Here is a 20,771-nt window from a genome sequence, read left to right as displayed (position 1 = left end):
CTAAATAAGATTGTTCTAAGTCTTTAGATGTCTGGGGAATAACTCTTTATTTTGTTTAGATTTTAGATAAGATTTTTGATGATTATAGCTGTTTCTTGGCTCCATGGATTGTAAGTGGCAAAACAGCGCTCAAAATGGCAAAGCTAATTTAGGAGGTTTCTGTCTCTCAACTTGTACATCTTACTTCTGCATCCCTGAGAAAGCTGTCAGTGCAGGAGTCTTTCTAGCTCAATATCATGCCTCCAGCAGCAGGGAAGAGTGAATGCTTAGGGGGCAGAGTAGGGTCAGCATACAGTGATAATTTCATATATTTTCCCAGAGCCTGTGGCTTGGAGGCTTCCTGAACCATTGGTATTACCTTTGCACTCCTGGATTTGTCTTTGATAAATTTATCTCATCCCTCTTTGTATTCCCAGCCTTTTATGCCAGTGGGAGTTCTGTAGTTTAACTGTGCATTTGCTTTGCACTTTCTACAATCATTTCATGTGAGAGCCCATCGTTCTTGTGTAATGAGAAACAGTAATTGTTCCCCTAGTTACCTTCTCTGTCCTGCTTCTGACTTTATTGGCTTCCTTGATTCCTCTTGATCACTTCTTTTTCAGACTGAGGAGTTTAATCTATTTAATCCTACCCCATTTGGAAGCTGCTCGGTAACTTTGCTCCTTGTCATTTTTTGAATCATTTCAGTTTTTCCTTATTTCCTTTCAGATGTAGTGAGTAGCACTTCTCGCTGTGCCCAAGCTGTAAATGCAGTGTGAGGTTTAATAAAGCAATATAATGATGTTTTCTTATTTCCTTTTTTTTTTTTTCCCCAAATGCTGCCTTGTTGTTTGCCTTTTGTTAACTACAATTGAATACTGAGCTGGTGCTATAATAGAGCTGTCTATAATAACTCATGATCTGTTTCCGCAGAGGTAATAGCTACTTCGGAGCTCATCACTGTGGATTTAGACTAAAGATTGTTTCTCCACATGTGCATTACTTGGTGTTTATTAGCGCTGAATTTCATCTGCAGTTTTTTCACCCTGCCACTCTGAGATCCTTTTGTAGCTGACTGTAAGTCAGCTTTTGGTTTAAGAGACTTGGATGCTTGATTCTTAGCCTGCTTCCCCTATTCATTTGTGTGAGTAGAACAAGCCAAGCCCTTGCACAGATCCCTCGGAGACTCCAGTGATCACCAGCAATTGTGTGAACTGGGCATTTATTCCTGTTCAATCTTTACTTTTGTAGTCAGTTATCAGGCAGTGCAAAGACCTTCCCTCTTGCTCTGTGACAGCATAATTTAATAGCCTTCAGTGAGAGGATGTATCAAAAGGCTTTTGAAAAGCCACGTGAACAGGAATCTCCCCTGGTGAGGGGTAGCAGAGGTCTCGGCAGTGCTTGCCTGCATAGGGAAAAAAAGGCTGGTGCCACCCTCCCTCTGCCTCTCACAGAGAGACTGCTCAGTTGCTGCCTTTGGCAGCAAAACAAGTAAATCCTATCTGGGAGTAACCCTCTAGTTTATCTAGAAGACCAATTGGCTGTCTCCACTTAGGCATCCTGTGTTGAAATGGGTCTTCTGTCCTTTTACGACAAGGCTCAGCTTGACTGGCATAAATCACCTTGTCCTGAGAGGGATTTCTTATAAAATGAAGACCTGAACTTACGTGAAGGTGGAAGGTGCGTTGAAGTTGTCTGCCGCATTTGTTCTTGGGTTAGGAGTTGACTGTCTGTAAGCTGGGTACTAGCGATGGAAGAATTGGTAAACTTCCATCATGTAAATCCGTCTCTCTGGTTCCAGCCAATTAAACATTAAAATGAGCGTGACAAATAAGTGTTCATTTATGGGTCAATAACTCCCTAATATGGCTGTGACATGGCTGGCCGAGACAATTCATTTCAGTACAGTCCTGGGCAAGCCGACATCTTCAAGTGTGTAATTGCTTTTGTAGGGAAAGAGAAGCAATAAGGATAATGTAGCCATCAGGCCCCGACTCACTAGTTCAGAAACTTCCCCTTGCCAATCAAATTTCTTTGGTATTCAGCCCGTTTTAGGCTTGTTCTAAAGGCATTATTGTGATGTCAGAAAACATCCTGATGGATATATGCATTTTCTCAAGTGTTACCTTCTTGAAGACACTGGGTTTTGTCCACCAGCCAATTATCTGTATGAAGAGCCCGCAGCGCACGCTTTGTGGCAGTGGACAGGGTTGCCTTGTCCCTCTCCTTTCCTTTCCCCCTCCCCTATTATATATATATATTTTCTCGGCACTATTAGATTATTAAATGCTTAATGACTATTCCATTCCTGCTAACTATACTTTTGATGAGCTGCAGTAATAAAACTTTGTAACAGCAAAGTGTGTGTCTGGTTCCTTTATAGGAAGGGCACATTTGGGGAGCTGAAGTAATGGGGGATAAAACTCAATTAATGAATAGAAATAAAAAGAAGTAAATGAGGTAATCAAACTCAGAGAAATTAGTATTGGCAGGTTCTGAATGATGCTCTTGGATGAACAATCTTTCAAAATCCTTCCTTGTATGCTGCTGCCGTCTCTTTATTTATTATTAAAATAACATGATCCATGAGGCGCTCAGGGTGACTCCCAGCCTAGCTAATTCTAATTAATCCAGTCAGAGAGAGCAGCAGGGTAAGTGGAGCAGTCTATCGGATTGAAATTCATAACTTAATTGAGGTCAAAGTCCCGGGTTGGGAGAACAAAAGTCTTTCACTGGGACCAGGCAGATCAATAGCAATAAATATCTGGCTTGGATACAAGTAGTTTATAGTGACAGATTATCTGACACTGGCCAGAGGTCCTGGTCTTGTTCGGAGCAAAGTCCTATGGCATGTACAGTGTAGGGTGACTTTTGTCAGTGTTCCCTCCAAAACCCCAAAGAACCCATAAAGGGCTCATGGGAGCCACAGGAGAAGGACGCCCATAAAGAAGTCCATGTGAGTCATGCTGGATTTGGTTTCTCAAGGTACAGGTCTCTCATAAGTAGCACAAGGGCATGTGTCACATTAGTGCTGATGGAGGTTGGAAGAAGTTGCTTGGGCTTACAGGAACTTGGAGCTAAATCACAGCTTGTCCAGAGAAAGACCTTTAGGACTGGGGGAAGCTGAGCAGTAGATTGATGGGCTTTATGCCAAGTCCATATTTATAGTATGTTTACATAAGAGGAGAGAGGAAGGTTGGGAGGGAAGTGTAAATAATCATTGAGGTAGATTTGTAGCGTTAGAGAAACCAGCAGAGGCAGATGTGGTCTTGTCTGTTCTTCAGAAAAGCAGTCGGGTCTCTGCTCTGACCTCCAAAGTGTTCCCTCTGTGCATAGGGGTTTGTATGTGCTAGTGATGGCTGGTTTCCCAAGCCCTTACCCAAGCATAGTATGACTTCAGGTGTTGACTACGACACTGATCCCCTAACTCCTAGGGCAGGGGAAGAAGCATGAGGTCCTAACCTGAGACCTGTGCCATTGCGTTGCACACCCAGCCTTGCCTAGGAGTAGGTACTGAAGTATTTGTCAATACTCGCAACTGAAAAAGATTCTCCAAACTTTTGAATAAGTAGGTACTTCAACTGGAGTTCAATATTAAAATGCTATCTTCACCCAGTCTGTTACTAATGCAATGCTTATGCAGATTTGACTGTTCTGTTCGTATCCTCTTTGCAGAGGACAAATACTGCTGTGGTCAGCATTTGATACATCCCTGATGGATGTTGTTCTGCCAATGTGCTTCAACACAGCTTGGAAGAGAGATGGAAACCGCAGCTTGGATGCAGCCAGTGACTTAGTTTGACATACCTGCTCCCCTCATTAACACTGCATAAGTCTAAAGCATCTGTTCATGTCTGACTTGCCAGAAATGTTTAGATCTTTTTGGCTCCATTGTTCAGGTTTAGAGGTCTAGGTCAAATGCTTTGTCTGGTCAGCTTTCAGGTTTTAACTTAATGAGCAACAGTTGATATTTCTGTGTGTATAAATGGTTGCTGTACCCTCACACCTTTTTGTGTCTCTGGAAAACACCTCTTGCTTTCACCTGCAGGACTTTTGCTTCATATGGACAGAATGTAGTGAACAAAGCAGCCATTCAGGAGAGACAGAGACACTCTTGCTATTACTACATACTACTATTACTATATGCTACTTTACTTCTTTCGTTCATGCCTCATTCACAGCACAACCTCAACTTCTTTCTTTCTAAGTCGGTGCCTTCCCTCTCCAGGTTTCTGCTGCGTTGATTGTGAGCTCCTGCCTCGCTCGTGCTCAGCCTGGACAGGAGCAAAGCAGAGTTCCCAAGGATGTTGAGCACGTATAGCTGCAAACAAACTTGCATTGGCAACTGTCTTTTTCCCATCACTGGGAGGAGAGGGGGCTTGAGTAATTTATTTCACACTCATATAAAATCCAGACGTGCCACAACGCTGGACAATTCACCACTTAGCAGTAAAATGTTGTGAGCAACGCGTGTCCTGAGTGTACAGAACTTTGAGATGGATATTTCTCTTTAACTTGTGTTATGGCTGTGCTAAGGTTTAGGAGAATGAAATTAAAATATGAATAGTACCATTTTTGTCCTTTTCATAGAGACACATCTGTGATGCAGACCTGCTATTTGAAATTTTTGGAACCAGCAATTGATACACTTTCAAGTGCTTTTGCTATACTTCAGGGTCCCTCCAGCTGGTAGTGGGGGTAGGCTAGTTTTGTTTATTAGGGAGAATTTACTTTTTTTTTTCAGGTGAGAGAAATAACAGAATCTGTCCCTTCAGAGCTGGGTTATCCACGGTTATGTATGTTATTAAAAACCAGTAGATGCCCAGGTCTGTAGAATCCTTGTTGATTCGGTGAGGAAATTCCCTTTATGGCTATTTTCAGAATCGAGTTCAGGTTTCTAATTCTCCAGTTTTGCTACAGAATCCTGGCGTGACCTTGAACAAGTCACTCGATTTCTTTCTGTCTTGGTTTCCCATCTGGGAAATGGTGGGGCAAATAATCGTTTTTTATCTCATGGATATAACAAGATTGTAAAAATATGGTAGTTCTAAGACCCTTAGAAAACTGATCAAATGAAATTAGACAGATCTTGCAGTCCGGATGAAATGAGATGAAACAAGCATGAAACTATTAGGGAAAGAAATGTTTCTTTATCTTCCACAAATAAAAATGCAAAGTGATTAAGTAGGTCTTTTCTAGCTATTAGCAATAACAGCTCTAGCCAGCTGACTTCTGTCACCCTTGAAAATTAATTTGCGGGGTACAGTCTTGAATTTAGTATGCTTACAATAAATACCCCTAAAAATGTCGTCACCTTCTCTGATGCATGGTGTTACTGCTGCGATAGTACTGCAATTACTTGCCCTACAGATGAAAAGTGGCTGCTCTAAATGAGACGCTCTAACACAATGGTTTGCAAATTTATTTTATTTTTGGGGTTTTTTTCCTTGTGGTATTTCCTTCTGTTACTGTACATCCAGCAGTGTTTTTATGAAGCAAGGGAGAGGACTGGGAATAACATTAAAGGTTATTCTTATCTGGGACTGTTCCAGAGGTCCGGTGCACAGCATGCAGGCGCCCTGGGCAGCGGTGGCTGTGCAGGGGAGCTGTGGAGAGGGGTGGCACAGAGATGGAGCCGAGCAGCTGGAGGTGGACGTACCTCCGGGCAGCTTCTCTGCTGAGGCCAGCCTGCCAGGCAGCTGCGCGCTAGAGGAAACCCCACGCGTCCCTGCTGCTGACAGAGAGGCCAAGCACAGCTAGTGATGGGCTTTGCGTGCGTGTAAGATGTTGGGAGAGAGGATAAAAGCACCAGCTCTATCTATAGGCATTTTCCTTCCCTGGCTTGGTGATTGGATGAGAAATGTCTCCCTTGCGGCATGGCCCTCAAAGCGAGATAGTGATTAATGAACAAAACAGTGAGGAAGGAGTTTTGACTGGTTGACTTTCTCCAACACAGAAGGAAGACGAGAAGTATTTCAGAAAGCAATAGTCTGGAACGTGCTACATAGAAAACCTTCACATGTGTTTGGACTCAGCTAGAGGCAGGGTTACCTGTGTGCAGGAAATGTCAATTTACTTTTTTCTTTTTTTTTTTTTTTTAACTGACGTTTTCATGACATTCAGATTGTGCAGATGAAATCTGAGTCAGAAGCCAGGTCTGCAAAAGCTGCCTGGTTACCTTCTCTGTGATGCCCCATTCCAGGCACTATTGTCAGGATCTTTTCAAGCAGTGCTCACAGATTACACGGTAATTTGGCTTCTGAAGTGGTGCGAAATTGAGTATTACGCTTTACATTCCAGTGGTCAAACTCAGGAGATATTTGTAAAGTTATGGCTCAGCAATTGCAAGTGATCAATTTTTCATAGCTTAATAACCGAGTGCTTGTTTTTTGAATGACGGGAAGTGATCGTGTACACCCTCACCTCCAGTCCTAATTGTAAAGTAAAAGAGGTTAATTTAAACCGTGAAGGCAGTTTCGATCTGGTTGTTTCACAGCAGCAGAAAAACTCAGAGCTATGGTGACTTCAAATCATTAATTTTACTTCTCAGATGGAAAAGTTGAGTGTGGATGTGGTCGGTTTGCACTCATCAGCTGGTAAAAAAAAAACTGGCTAAGTCACGGGAGCCCAGTCGCTTGGGATAAACCACAATGTAAAGACAGATTATAAATGTGTATCGGTAAGGGTCTAAAATTGAAGATGATGCAAACTAGAGCATACCATGGGAAGCACTTATTTAGACCTGTTTTAAATAATCTTTTTTTTTTCTTTTATGCCTATCAGTTCAAGTGTTCCTCTTGTGCACATGTAAAATATAATATGAAACAGCTTTCTAAATTTACCTAAGAATAACTACAAAATTGTAAAGAAATTGTGTTTTTCTGCCTGGGGGAAAGGAAAGCCCAACTCGGGTAGAAAAGAAAATCTTTTCGAGCTTTTAAAACATTTACTAAAACCCCAAGTTTTCACGGCTCTGTCCAGTTCTCTCCCCAGATGCCTGTGAGCTGTGAATGCGACTGCAGTGTCTTTCTGCACACCAGCAAGGCAGACCTGGCACACAGATAATGGCAGATTTAATTTTGCACTCAGCTCTTCTAGCTTATTTTGTCCGTTGCAGCTAGCAGAAATGCCAGTCAAGGAATCAAGCAAGAGCAAAGACCATCCCATTCCATCTTGGCATGAGATGCAGGGCAACAGGTAGCACAAATTGAAAGGTTGAGTGAATGGAAGTAAGAGAACAAAACAGAGATCAGCAGAAAAATGGTACTCTTGGCTCGTGGCTTCCCCAAGCAATGCCAGACAGCGGTGACAGAGAGGGTCAAGGCAGAAGTAGTTGTACTGAGGATTTTAAAGGATAGTAAGGTGTCATTACTGAGGACTTCTGATGAAGAATAAACATGTGAATTCCCTCCTTAAGTCAATGGGACTTTTATTGACATTTATCGTAGGGCTAAATGCATCCCTTTCTGCCATCAGTTAAAAAACCCCTGCAAGTGTTGTGTTTTGTCAAGTCCATTGGGAGATAAATTCAGCGATGGAGAAGAAATGGGAGACTTTTCATAGAGAAAAAGATAAAATTGCTTCATTTGCATAGAAATGTATCGCAGCTGTACCCAGTGCAGAAAATATTTCCTCTTGGGATAGGGTGGTTTAAAAACAGTCATCCGTCTGCAAAATTGTTTCTGATTTAAGCAGACAGTGGCACTAAGTGATGATGCTTTCAACCCTGTGCCCAGCTACTGAAAACATCTGGCACAGCACTGGTCTCCAGGATGTCCTCTTTCACTTCAACATCGGAGCTTGCTGTTTCTAAACTGAGAATATCTGAGCAATATTCCCTAACTGGGGAATTGTCTGTCTAGATTTGCCAACCACAACCCATCTCATTTGACGTGACTGCTTGTTAGCTCCTACAGTAGCATCTCCTGCATCATCGAATAGCGTATGAACATCCAACTCGGTGCTTTTCAATCATCATTTTGTCTTTAAGACACATAGTTTGTAGCTGGTGCTACACTTCAGTGCGTCAACTGTATATCCTGTGAATCTGGAGTTGTAGCTAGTAGAGGTGGTCCAAGAGACCAGAAAATGCATGTAAGATTACGTTGGGGGTGTCTGGTGCACTTTTAGCACCACTCCTCATTTCCCAAATACAAGCAGATGAGTGGTTCCTTTATCGTGTTTGCTTTCAGTGTGTTGGGCAGGAGAGATTGCTGCAGCTCTACAGAAGTAACAAGGTGGGGGAAAAAAAAAAGGAGGTTTTTGCCATTTTTTTTTTTGCTAAATAAATTCTCTTGAAAATGTGAGTTCTAGTTATTGCTGCTGCCACCAACTTTACATCATACTCTAACCCTGAGGAGTTACACTTGAGATGCAATACCAGGACATACCTCCAGTGCTGTGGCATCTTGGCCAGGTGTGGTTTTTCCTGTTGTCTTCCATTCTGGCAAGATACTTTTTTGCTTCTTCTCTTTTTAAAATACTCAACCTGATTTCACCTCCATTTCTCCTCTGTCTGTCCCTCATAGCTACTGGGCAGCTAAGCCACAGGTCTACAAAACATTAAGTGTCTACTGCCTGATGAGGCCTCCCACTGTCGGAGTCTGTTGGAGTGAGGTGCCTAGGTATCCCCAGGAGTGAATCCTTTTGTTTTCCTAACATCCTAGTTATCAGCTTTTAACATTGGATATTTTTGCACCCAGTTACTGGGCATTGCTCTGTTCTGCTGCGGCCGACAGCACGTGATTATAAGCAGCAAGGTGTGTTTCTCTCCCTTGTGCTTTCTCTTTGATACCATCTGCGAAACAAAGAGGAATGCAGTAAATGTCTGATCTTTAGCACTGGGGATTTTATTTTGCTGCAAAAAAAAAAAATCCCAAGCAGTGTTTTAGTGTAAGATTCAGAAGGTTTCAAAGAGGCATCAGTTAAATCTGCCTGCTCTGCGATAGCCAACAAGTGGATCTTTCAGCTGTCTGAGTGTTCCCTGGAGGTTCACATTATTAATATCTGCCTTATGACAAGGTGGCTGTGCTGATGCCAGGTTTTTTTTTCCTAGCCAGCATGATTAATTTTTCTTTCCTTTCTTAATATCTCTGAGCCAGATGCTTCTAAATGTCCTCATAGGGGTGTATTGCTGTTCTTAACTGCTCCTCCTTCCCCCCCACCCCTTTGCAACTAATTCATATAATGGCTTCAGAAATGCGTTTCGTAGAGTCACAAAAGCAAAACTTTGAAAGCCTCCTAAGGTGATGGACTTGACATGTGCAAATCCAGACTCCTCGCGTTCCTGGTGGGTTTGCAAGCTCAGTGCCAGGTAGTCTGTCAATAACGTTTCCCATTTCAGAGTCTGCTTATTTGCCTAGCACTTTACAAATTATGTCCATGCAGAACTGCTGAAATGCAAGTATTTCTAGTGGGGAGAATGACAGCGGGGTGTTGAACTGATGTTCTGGAGAAAGAAAAGGAAGTTTTGGCTGAGGAAGAGGGGGCACACTGGTATTATTTATGGATCTTCAAGCACTGATTTGTTTTAAAGGCTTCAAAACGTTGTGGTACTGAAAAAGGTCTTTACTCTGCAAATAGAAACTAATTCTCCTTCAGAGCTCTTGTGCCAGGGTGCAGCTGCACAGGCTTGAGTTTTACCAGCCCGGAGAGCAGAAGACCTCAGCAAGCTTTACAGCAAACGGCTTGTTTCTAAGGTGTTCGTACTTTTGCCGTATCTATCCATGTTTCCTCCAGACAACAGATTTGTGGCTCTTCTGTATTTATCAGCTGTTTTCAGTCATTAGTGCGTTCACCTGCATCTCAGGGGATTTTTCCTGGAGGAAGCAAAAACCAAAAACAGAATAGTTTTTGTAAATAGATGAGGATTTAGTTGCTTATTTGTGTGTGTGTTAATACTGTATGTGAGAGGTAGACAACTGGATTTAACGGTGAAAGGCTTAATTTAAGAAGTCTAGAAAATAATATTTCTTACAGCGCAGGCTAAAATCTTACATCCATTGTGTTCTACTGTATTTTTTTGCAATTTAACAGTGAGAAAAGGTGTAATACAGAGCAATGGATTTGCTGGTGCAAATAGAGCTATAATTAGGGGAATCAAGTGTTTACTTTCAGTCTCTTTTTTTTTGTGGGAAGATAAGTATACTAAGAATATCCTCAGAGTAACGACACTCTTAGGAGTATCCTAACAGTAAGAGCAGGAGGACTCTACAGCATTCCTTCCCCTAATAGATAGCTGGTCATTTAGCTGTGCATCAGGCAGCCTCAGGCAGTAGGCAGCCCTTTACCCCGCAGCAGCGTGGGAATTAAGTTAAAATTAACCTGAGTTTGGAAAACAACTAGCACCACTTTATTTGTCCATTTAATTGAATTATATGACGCTGTGTAAGTATGCTGACCCACAGACGTAAATTGCTCCACCTTACCCATTTCCCTCTTTAATTCTTTCATGCTAATGGAGCTGATGGGGATGTTGACTGCACGGAGAGCGAGAGGAAAAAAAGGCTGAAAATAAAAGTGAGCGTTCCAGCCTCATGCAAACCTTCCCCTTCGGTGCAACGCTTCTGAGTGTCACAGCTGCGCTAACCGCGCTGTGATCTTTGTTGCCATTAAGCTGATTATATCCGCTGAAGGATTCATCCAACTAATCCCACAATGCTGCAACTGGTTGCTTTATATTTAAGCACAATTTTTATTTTTTTTCTAAGAAATAAAAGTCCGTTTGGCTTCGCTGGACTCTCAAAATGGGTCAGACTGTTGCAGGGACCCACTTTTTTTATGTTTGCTTGGTTAATACAGAAAAATAGGGCACATTAATGGGCTCCACGTATTAATGGATGCACTCAGTTTGGGAGAGGTCTGGGCACGCATTAGAACTCAGCAGCCTCTGGCGTAATTTGGGGTGGATGTGTTGCGAAGGTGCTATGCTGTCACTAACCTTTGGCACTGCATCATTCTGTGTTTTGCCTGGGTGGGCATACCATACAGGCAGCAGCTTTGCATCTAACAGCAACTCTAATGAGAAAGATTCTGACAGGTTGGATTGATTTAATTGATTTAATAATCAATTTAAATCTAGTTCTTGGTTATTTTTCTAAGGAAAGGTTGATTTTCATTGGTTAGTAGCCATTAAAATACATGTTCATTTGCAGCTAAATATAGCCTTTATAGAAAATTTAGTTCTTCTTTTTGCTAATCAGATACACAATATCTGTCTATGTTTACTTAATTATGTAGTTTAACCTAGTCTATTCACATTCTTAATTTTTACATCTGAATCAGGCTGGAATACAGCAAATGAAATGTTTCTTCTCTGCTAGACTGTAAGTCATTTTGTTTTCACTTGTGTCGAAGTACATGTGAATGGAAATTAGGGGGTTTTTTAATTAAATTCTTACAAGGACATTTTCAAGCACTTAAAAATAAATTAAAATCTCGTCATAAATATGATGGGTTTGGTTTGGGGAGGGGACAAATAAATAGGATTTTCTTTGTGTTTATGAATAACACACTTCTTTAAGAATCTCCTGTAAGGAGACGTTGTCTGGCATATTCTGGTAGTCAACTCTCCTGCCCAAGTTTTGTTAACAAAATCAGGGATTTTAGCAGCCAAGTGAAGGAGCAACTGGAGAAAGATGAGGACCAAATACAGGCTTTAATTCTGTCATTAAGCATTCGGTGATTGACAAAGCTCTATCCTCTTTTCTCATGTTGTCTTGTTGTCTCCCCTGAGACTTTGGGCTTGACTTTGGCTGCCCAAGCAGCACACTTCCCATGTTCCAGGCAAACTGCAAGTGGAAAGAACAGACCGTGCGTTCAGTGACATAAATTATAAGGAGGTGCACATAATGGATTGCCATGCTTTTCATGCAGGGTTCTGCAGTATTCTTTGAATTTCATCTCTTCTAAAGGCTATTCTTTCAGACATAGCATATAGTTATCACTCAGGAACTTTTAACTTTCTGCAGTGCTCCCATGCTGCGGACATGGCTATCATATGCAAAAGCACGTGGTCATTCTTTCCAGTGCCTCAGGATTTTAAAGCAAGTAGATCTGTTGTCTCATGCTTCATTTTTATCCGTTAGAGCCCGACACTGGTGTAATACCTCGAAAGAATGGTTACAGGTGTTTACAGAGTGACTGACTTACGCAGTAGTTTCACTTAGTTTAGAGAGCAGGCATCAGATGTGTGGTCCTTGAAAACTTGCGTTGTTTTTCATCTAACTTCAGTGATTTTTATGGAATTGTATTCTGTTGGGCCATCGCCGAGGTTGCCCTAACTTCAGATATATTGGGGAAGTATTTTTTTTTCTTGGGAGGGGAGCACAGAGGGAATAATAGTTTAATTTTATCCCTCCTAGGCAGTGATTACTTTCATTCCATAGGAACTTCTAAAAAATAATTTATTCATTATTCCAAGTAGAGCTTTTCATATAAGCTTTAAGGTCCCATTAAAACAAGTGGGACAAGTTATATTAATTCCCGTGGGATTTTTGTCTTTAACACTTAATTGTTTAATTGACCAAAACTTGTAAAGCTGCCTGTGAGTGGTCCTTGGCAAAAGCAGAACAAGACTGAAGATAACCATCCAGAAGGCACGTGCCAGCAGGCCATCCCAGTTGCGGTGGGTCTCCTTAGCAGCTGGGAGAGATATGGTTTTCAACTTTTGGCTCCTCAGTAGTTTTCCTTCCCAAGGAGGTCTTGCCTTCCCAAGGCAAGACTAAACGTAGGCTTAGGTAAAGCAGGTCTTATGAGAAGAGGAAAGACCTCGTATGGAAAAGGACAGCATGTCCTGATAGTCACAGCGTAGCATTGGGTGCTCAGCATCCTGAAATGAATCCTGGCTGTGGGCTGCGTTCCTGTTTGACCTTGAGTAAGTCAGACAATGAGGTTTTTTTTGTGTCTCAGTTTCTGTAACTAACATGAGAATACTATGTGCATATATCCCTGGGTCTTGCCTAGATTAATAAATCAATATTTGTAAAGTAAGCCTTGATAAATGCTAACTGTATTAATACGTGTACTTGAACCTTGCGCAGAACTTTGGGAACGCGCCTGCATTTCTGCTGTGAGTGGCTAGGGTACGTTGGGGCCCTGGGCCGGGGCGGTCAGCAGCGAGAGAGACCAGTTTGGGTCATTTTCTTCCTCCCAAGGGACTGCCTGTAGCACATATCTGAAAGAAGGTCTTGAATACAACTTTTCCACTTAACATGCTCCCCCATCACCCACTGTCGGCAATGAGATTAAATTCTATGCGACTACAGAGGACGTTGCATGATTAAAATCCTCTTTTAGAAATTAATGTGTACCATCGCTCTATAATACTGTGCCTCTTCTCGGAGAAGGGTATTGTCTCCTGAGCACTCAAGGTGTGAAAAGCCACCAAGTGAAGCTGTCTATCTTTGAATTTTATGCTGTTGCACAGTTGCTCCAATGACAACTGTAACTGCATAAAATTATAGGGACTTGGGGGCTTCTCCCTTCACGGGGTCACAGAGATGTGGGGTAATTTTTGCAGAACCAGCAGTAGAATAGCAGAAGGAATGTTTGGGCTGGAAGTCCTGCTTACAGCAGAAAAGATTTTCTGAGGGGGTTGGATGGTCAAAGTCCACATTCACCCGTTCTCCTTAGGAAGCATCTCCCATAACTGTGTATTCTGAAGAAAGAAAAAAAAAAAAAAACACCAAAAATTGACCCCTTTTACCCACAGATATTGCACAGCTTTTCCTTACCTTACTGCTTGTATCAGCCCAGAGAAATACAGTAATCGATGCATTTTCATATCCAAATTCAGTCTTCTTTAGGCTTCAGACATTGATGCAGCCCACAGAAGAGCTTTCCTTACATAAACTTTGCATGCTCCCGGTATATACATTTACGTATGCTGCGTTTGTACAAACTGAAGCCATCGTTTCCATTCTGCTTGAGGTGCTGGGGGACTTTGTGGCATGACCAGGCGGTGCAGTGGGGTGAGTTATCCTGGATGGACTGGTGGTTTTCTGGAGGAGCTTTTCTGAAAGCAGCTGATATTTGAATATCCATGTTTAACACAGCTAGCAGGCTTCATATTGCTTTCAGGAGGGCTTTAGCAGGAGCAGCTGGCTCTGCTGTGAGGTCTCCCTTTCCACTCACACATCCTTGGTAGCTGCAGAGCAGCTGATATTAGCAAGTCCCACAGGTGTTCCCTGTTAATAGACACATAAACATGATTTCTGCCAATTTAAATCCTGCAGTGAACCCTGCAGGTATATTTGCTGGTGTGAATTATCTACCAATTTGAGAAAGCACTGATGCTGCCAGCCCACCCTGTGAGGCTGGTGTCCATGGGTGAGTTCTGCTGCAGAGATGCTCCTGTGGTCAGGGGTTTGCCCTGCCAGGCTCTGTGGCTGCTCTTTAAAAGCTCTCTTATCCCAGCCCTTGCCAGCTGGGATAGGGAGTGAAAATAGCAACTGTGTTTTTTTATGGCAGTTAGTGTTTTGGTTTAGAGCTGGCTTAGCAAAGACTGAAGAGATTGTTTGTTCAGGGTTTGTTCAGGTTTGTTCAGGGCTCTTTGAGCTGCGAGGGATTGTTTTAAGTCACTGTTAGCAGATGGAAATCAGTGAGGAGGGTGTTGATCTGTTCCTCTTTAATTCTTTTACAGTGTATGAAGAAAACTTTGAAACTGTTTGTTTATTTAAAAAGGAAAGGAGAGAATTAATCTTCTTTAAAGACAGAAGTCCTAGTTTTTATATCTTAATTTTTTTCTAGCCTGTATTTAGTAGTTCATAAAAAATATGTATTTCAGAGGGAAGAAATCTCACTTAGTGGAATGATTTTTCATTTGAGAGTGTGTAAAATTGTGGTTTTACTTGCTGTTCATGTTTGCCTGGCATTTGAGTTTAAAATGCTCTTGCACTCCTCCTGTACTGCCTTCAGTGGGTGATAGACAGCACTTCCACTCCTGTTACCAAGGCTTTCAAATAAGATCTCCTGTGAAATTAGGTTTTTACCAGGTTAGACTTTACTGGCTTTTTCTAATCTCACACACACACACACACAAAAAAAAAAAAAAGTGGATACTTCTGAATATTGTTAAGAGGTCTTTAAAAGACATAAAGATTGCAAATGTTTTTCTTCCCTTCATCAGTAAAAGGAAGCTTTTAAAGTATTGATCTTTTTCTGGACTGTGTTTTCTCTGCCAGCTTCCCATTGTGTCTGAGTCTTCTTTTCCTTAAGTTGTACAGCAAACCCCAAAGGGCTTCAGGGACCTGGTTTCTTCAGATCCATAGCGTATTTCTCTTTTCAGGTAGCCTGATCATGTCCCTCACTTTCCTAATTTGCTGCAAGAGGGCCCTAGCTTATTGCTAGTGATTGTGCAGGAGCAGTGGGATTTAAAAGGAGTTTATATCTTTTCAATTCCCTTAGTCCTGTTACACTCTTAAAAATGAATTCAGCATGCCTTAGGGAAATAGCTGTCTTCAGAAGTGTGCATGCTGGCCGACTCGGGTGTACAGGTGAAGAAGTCTGGGTTAAAAAAGATTACATAGGTTTGCAAGGCAGGCACGTGTCCAGTGTGTCGGATCACAGGCTGGAGATGCGCCGTTCCTGTTGGACTGAGGGGTCCTGAAAACTCTGGTGTGTTCCCCGGCCTGCAGCGCAGGCTGGGAAATGAGGAAAAGCCCGAGTCCTCTTTCTAAGGCCGGGTCTGGAGTGCCTGCTGGAAGGAAGCATCGATGTACTTTTGTTTATTCCTCTATCCTACTTATTCCTCTTTTGTGTTTGATACGATCTTTGGAATTAGATGCAGAAGTTGTATTTAAGACATCTGGAGGAGATTTAAGACATCCCCTTTAAGACATCTGTGTATTTAGACTATACTTTTTCGTGTACAGACAAAGAAGTTGTCAGGAGCTGCAGACTGGTGCACAGGAGCTGTTGTTGAAGCAAATGCCTTCACTCCTGCTTTCCTGACCTGCCTGAATCCCGGCTGCTAAGCCTGGGTCAGACACACAGCCCCGCTTCAGCTGAATTCCCCTCTAGTCTGAGGCACGGGGTCGAGTGCCCCAGCTGGAAGGCACCTGGTAAGTTCCCCATTTTACAGGTGGGGAAACTGAGGCACAGAATGGTTCAGATTCAGCCACTGTTTGTGGCAGAGCTCCTTCTTCCCCACACTGCGCTTTCCCTCTCTCCGTCGGGAAGAAGAGCAAGCTGGAGCTAAGACTCTAAACACGGATACTTTTGCCACAGGGCATTATGTAGCAAACTGGATTTGTGCCTGCTGCTTTGTGTTTCTGCTAAAGCCTTTCCCTGGCTGCTGGCAGGCTCCTGGCTTCCAAGAGCTCAGTCCCACTTTTCCTTCAAAAAACAGAGGATCTGGGGGAATTTATAAGAACGCCAACTCAAAGCAGACACATGGTTTCCAAAACTGAATCTGGCTTTCTACAGTTTTTAGCAGAAGGGTTGATTTGGGTCAAAATTAATGCAAACACTTGTGCAGACCATTTAATGTTTAGTTTATGGACTTGTTAAGGCAGCAGGATAATCCCTTTAGATTACCCGTGTAATTCCTAGTGAATATTTATTTTAAAGTGACTTCAGTGCCCTTAGTCATTAGCAAAGGTTAGTAATGCATCTCATGGCTGCCAGACTCAGTACAGCAACATTTGTCAATGGGAGGATTTCTCCTTTCGTTTCTTTTTTGTTTGTTTGTTTGTTTTTTAACATATCTCCAACTCTTGCTGGCTTAATCCCACGAGCTCACCTCTAATCACAGGGAAGCAGCCGAGCTGCCTTTGCCGCGTTGACTTCCACTTGAGCAAGGCTGAGGAGGGTACCTAATCCTGGGCTTTTCTCCTGCTGTCTGCCGAGGGTGTTGGGTACGCAGCCTGCGTGGGCTGCCGGGGGGGAGGATGGAGTATGCTGCGGGTTCAAGGACACGCTCCCGCTTTAATGTGCACAGACATGCTCCCGCTCGCTCTCTGATTGGCAAGGTTAACTCGGAGAGGCTGCAGCTTTTTAAACTGATTTGATTAGACCCACTACTTTATCCCATTCCCTCCCCCACTGCTCGGCCCACCACCTCCTGATCCTTTTAACACAGCCCTTGGTCCAATAACCAGCCAGTCTGATTTATTCCCCCCCACCACCTTTTTCCAATTTTTGTGCTGAATTTTGACATTTTGTAAAATAGATTGTGCAGCCCTACAGGGAAAATCAGGGGGCAGTGTTTTAGTCTCAGGGCTGTGTTTTATTGTTACTAGTTGAGAGGCTGAGATTTGCCTCCTCTCCCCAGCTCTGCACCTTTCCCAGCTCTCGGTGTGCATGTGTGAGCTCAGGGCTCACGTACCCCAGCTCAGAAGATGCTCGTTGCTCTCCAGTTCCTCCTCTCCCTGCCAGACTGGGGCTGGAGAGGATTATACAGTCAGCCCCAAATTACTTAGCGCTGCAGGTCCTCTTCTGCTGTGGTATGACGACGTGTTCACTGTTCGAAAAAAGAAACAGGGACAACGTGGATAGAGAACTCCCTTATCCTGTAGGAGCAAAATAATGTTATATTTTAGTAGCAAACGTTACCAGTTTACTGTGGGAGAACAGATCATGCGTAGGTTCCAGCTTACAGACTGGCTAACAAGCGGGATGGACTTGGGGGGGCTGGGAGAAGCTGGTTTGGCATTAATGCCCAGCCGTTAAAGGGTATGTGACCGTGCTGCTGTCTTTAGCCGGTGCGCTTTAGCGCTTTGTGTGCTGCCAGTTTTCAGTCCTGGGCTCTGCCTCTGGTATGCAGTTTATATTTGTCATATTAAATGCTCCAGAGGAATTTGGAGCCTTGTGAACATAAGTGCCTGTTGCCAAGTCTCTTATAAATAAGTAAATAAAGCCTATAAATTACAAGCTCTCACAAAAACCCAGTGCCCCAATTCACAGACCAAAACTACTGAAGAGTAATCAGCGCTACTGAATTTTTGGGAATCCCGGACTGATCCAGGGGAAGACGCATCTCGTCTCACTATCACTTGCCTATTTGTTTCACCAGAGTGGATGTAAAGTGGTGTGGGCTAGTTGAGCGGCTCGGTGCTGGCGGGGACCAAATCCAGCCAGCAGGACTCACCCTACAGAGTCACTCTGGTGAAACGGCACAGAATATAGACAATCCCCTACACGCAATGTATTAAACCTTGACATACTGCATTACTTAGGAGGTCTCAGGGAAAATTAAAACCCTTTTGACTGGGTTTTGCAATGCAGGGAAAATTTTAGTGTCGTTTAAAAGGTTTCTCTTGTGTTCCTCTAATGGGATAAATAAAAAAAGGCTTGTTTTAGGCCAGCAAATGGGGGGACAATCCAATTTCCCTGATTCCATCAAGACACTCTTAAAGCATTAGCTTGTGCAGTTTTAAAAAAACCCACAACAGACTGACCCCTCTGCCTGATGGCTTTGAAAAGTGTCCTGATGTGCAGGTATTTATCCAACACAACATGCTTCATCGAGGCACTCCTAAATATACTCCTTTCTTATTAAACTATTTAGGAAGACAGCATGCACAGGAGGAAACGCAAACACCAGTTTATTATTTACCACAGCAATCCACACTGGGGCTCTGCTCAGAGACTAATGCGTGGTGACGTGCTTTTTAAATTTGATACTTGGAAGAGAAAAAGGCTGACATTAACTAGTAACATTTCCAATGACACACAAAACCTGAGCGTGCCCTTAACTTTATGGTTTTAAGCATAGTTTTGGCTCAAAATAAATAACAATTCCCCCATGGAACGTTATATTTGCAGTTTGTTTCCATCAGTCAGAAAGATTAATGTATCAACACTTACTTTGGAAGGGGCTCTGGGGATTGATAATGGGAGATACGAAGCCTTTCACCTCGAGGTCACTGGTTCAGCTCTGCCCCATGTCGCTTGCCACCACCAGTACCTGCCATCTGCTCCTCCCTAGCTGTCTGCCCAGTGTGAAATGGGCTGCTTCCAGTTCCAGGCACTGGGGACAGATGTCCAGGTCCCAGGGCTCCCTGGGCTGCTTTAGTAGGAAATGGGATGGACCCGCTCAGCTCAGCCCTAGATGTGACAGCAGCCTCAGCCTTCAGCTCAAACCGAGCAGCACCAAGGAACTTGACCTTCTGCTGTGCTTGTACAACCCATGAATGGTGAACCTGTTATTCCTGCCCTGTGCAGTATAACTCATTCGAAAAGCAGGACATCCCTGAACATAAATCTGTCTGTTATAAAGTTGGCCGCAGTTTTCCCTGGTTGCCTCCAGCTCCTGCTGAATTTCATTAGGAACACCTCTATTATATAGCACAAGGAGGGAGCAAGTGCTGCCTCTAGACTTTGAAAGAGCCCTTTAAAGTGAAGATCAATTTTGCATCTTGCTAAATAAGTAATGACAGACCAAACTGAAAGTACTTAGTTCAGCTTTATTTTAATAGCACTGTGGCTCCATCGAGAAATCCCAGTTACTGATATAGTTTGATATCCTGAGGCAGTTTTCTCCAGATATTTTTCTTTTTTTTTTTTTTCTTTGGTATTGGCACTTTATTAATAGCTGTTTGGAAACCTGATTGTCTGTGAATAAGCAGTACCGATAAACCTTTTCCCTCTCTATTTATTTATCCTTTATTCCCTCAGGAAGCAGTCCCAACGATCATAGACTGAGAGGGGAGTTCTCAGAGTCTGACGCGTAGTTGTACTTGGTGGTGGATGATCAAATGAAAGAGCAGCTTCATGCCTTATAAAATAAAAAATGGTAAATCAGCTACTAATACAATTCACAGAGGCTGCTAAAAGGCTGTTGGATGTCACAAAAACAGCAACCCTTTGAGGTGATGAGACAGGAGCTTCTTAAGTCACCACGTGCAGTCGGCCTCTCCCTGGCAGTGGTCCACTTCGGGGCAGGATCCAGGCTCTGATGCCTTCCCCCTCTGGCAGACGGCTGTGAGTGTGCGAATGTCCTCTCTAATTCCAGATTAGCCACAAAGAGGAGTCATCATCCTTAAGAAACAGGCATGCTTGGGAAGGAAAGGCTGTCTGGAGGCTGCAGGGCACGGCACTATCCTGAGATGCTTTGAGATGTCTGAGCAAGGTCCCTGGTATTGGATTTTTCGAAAGGAGCAGAAAAAAAAAAGTAGTACCTTTCAGACTGAGGGCCATGGGCCACTGTAATTTAGCTCCCCTGCTACCCTAAGCTTCCCCAAGCTTGGCTTAATAAAATCCAGACCTCATTTAATGAGTTCAGAGGATGGTTCAGACCATCTCAACGTGGAAAGTTTTGGTTTTGCACACCAAGCCGAGGAAGCTTTGTGAGACCAAAACAGAGTCTCCAGAGTCTTTATCCTCACCGACTTAAAAGATAAAAGGATCCATAGGCTGTTAGCAGCGCCTCTGCTCCTCCTGCAGCACCGCTGCCACGTACAACGTGGCCGTGCTTTTATTGCAACTGTGCCTGCAGCCATCGCGATACCGCAACCTCCCTGCCAGTGCTCCAGCCACTGCTGCAGGGTCCTTGGGAGTTTCAGCTGACACTGCCTTTGCCCAAATCGGTGGAAATCAAACTCGTGGGTTCAAACAGGGCGCTTCTTCAGCCCGCACAGAGGTGGTTCCTCTGCTTTCTTTTGGATTTCTTAATCCCTAATGGTCACTCAGTCATTAGCTTTAAAATGACAGTTTATACAAAGAGGGCATCCTGAAATGCAGAGTGGCAGCTCTGAGTCCATGAGAGCTGACAATTAAAAGTGCGACATCTCCTTGGCCACCCAGGGCTGTGGGTTCAAGCCTGTGTAGGAAAAGAGGTTATTTCCGAAGTC

At 43.2% G+C, this 20,771-nt stretch overlaps 1 protein-coding gene across 3 annotated transcripts in view; it reads left to right on the top strand.

The window, feature by feature from the left end:
* Window positions 1–20,771, top strand: part of ACBD6 (acyl-CoA binding domain containing 6) — an 88,057-nt gene that overhangs the window by 54,152 nt on the left and 13,134 nt on the right. The window contains exon 7 of one of the 3 annotated variants that reach the window (XR_015259284.1): window positions 19,597–19,902. The exons of the other annotated variants lie outside the window; for them this stretch is intronic. The gene's annotated coding sequence lies outside the window, so the exon portion shown is untranslated. The remainder of the gene's footprint in view (window positions 1–19,596; window positions 19,903–20,771) is intronic. 3 annotated transcript variants of the gene reach the window in all.

The sequence above is a fragment of the Chlamydotis macqueenii genome, chromosome 8, assembly GCF_036417535.1.
Source record: "Chlamydotis macqueenii isolate bChlMac1 chromosome 8, bChlMac1.mat, whole genome shotgun sequence".
In the NCBI taxonomy this organism is placed as follows: domain Eukaryota; kingdom Metazoa; phylum Chordata; class Aves; order Otidiformes; family Otididae; genus Chlamydotis; species Chlamydotis macqueenii.
This window is presented reverse-complemented; position numbering and strand designations above follow the sequence as displayed.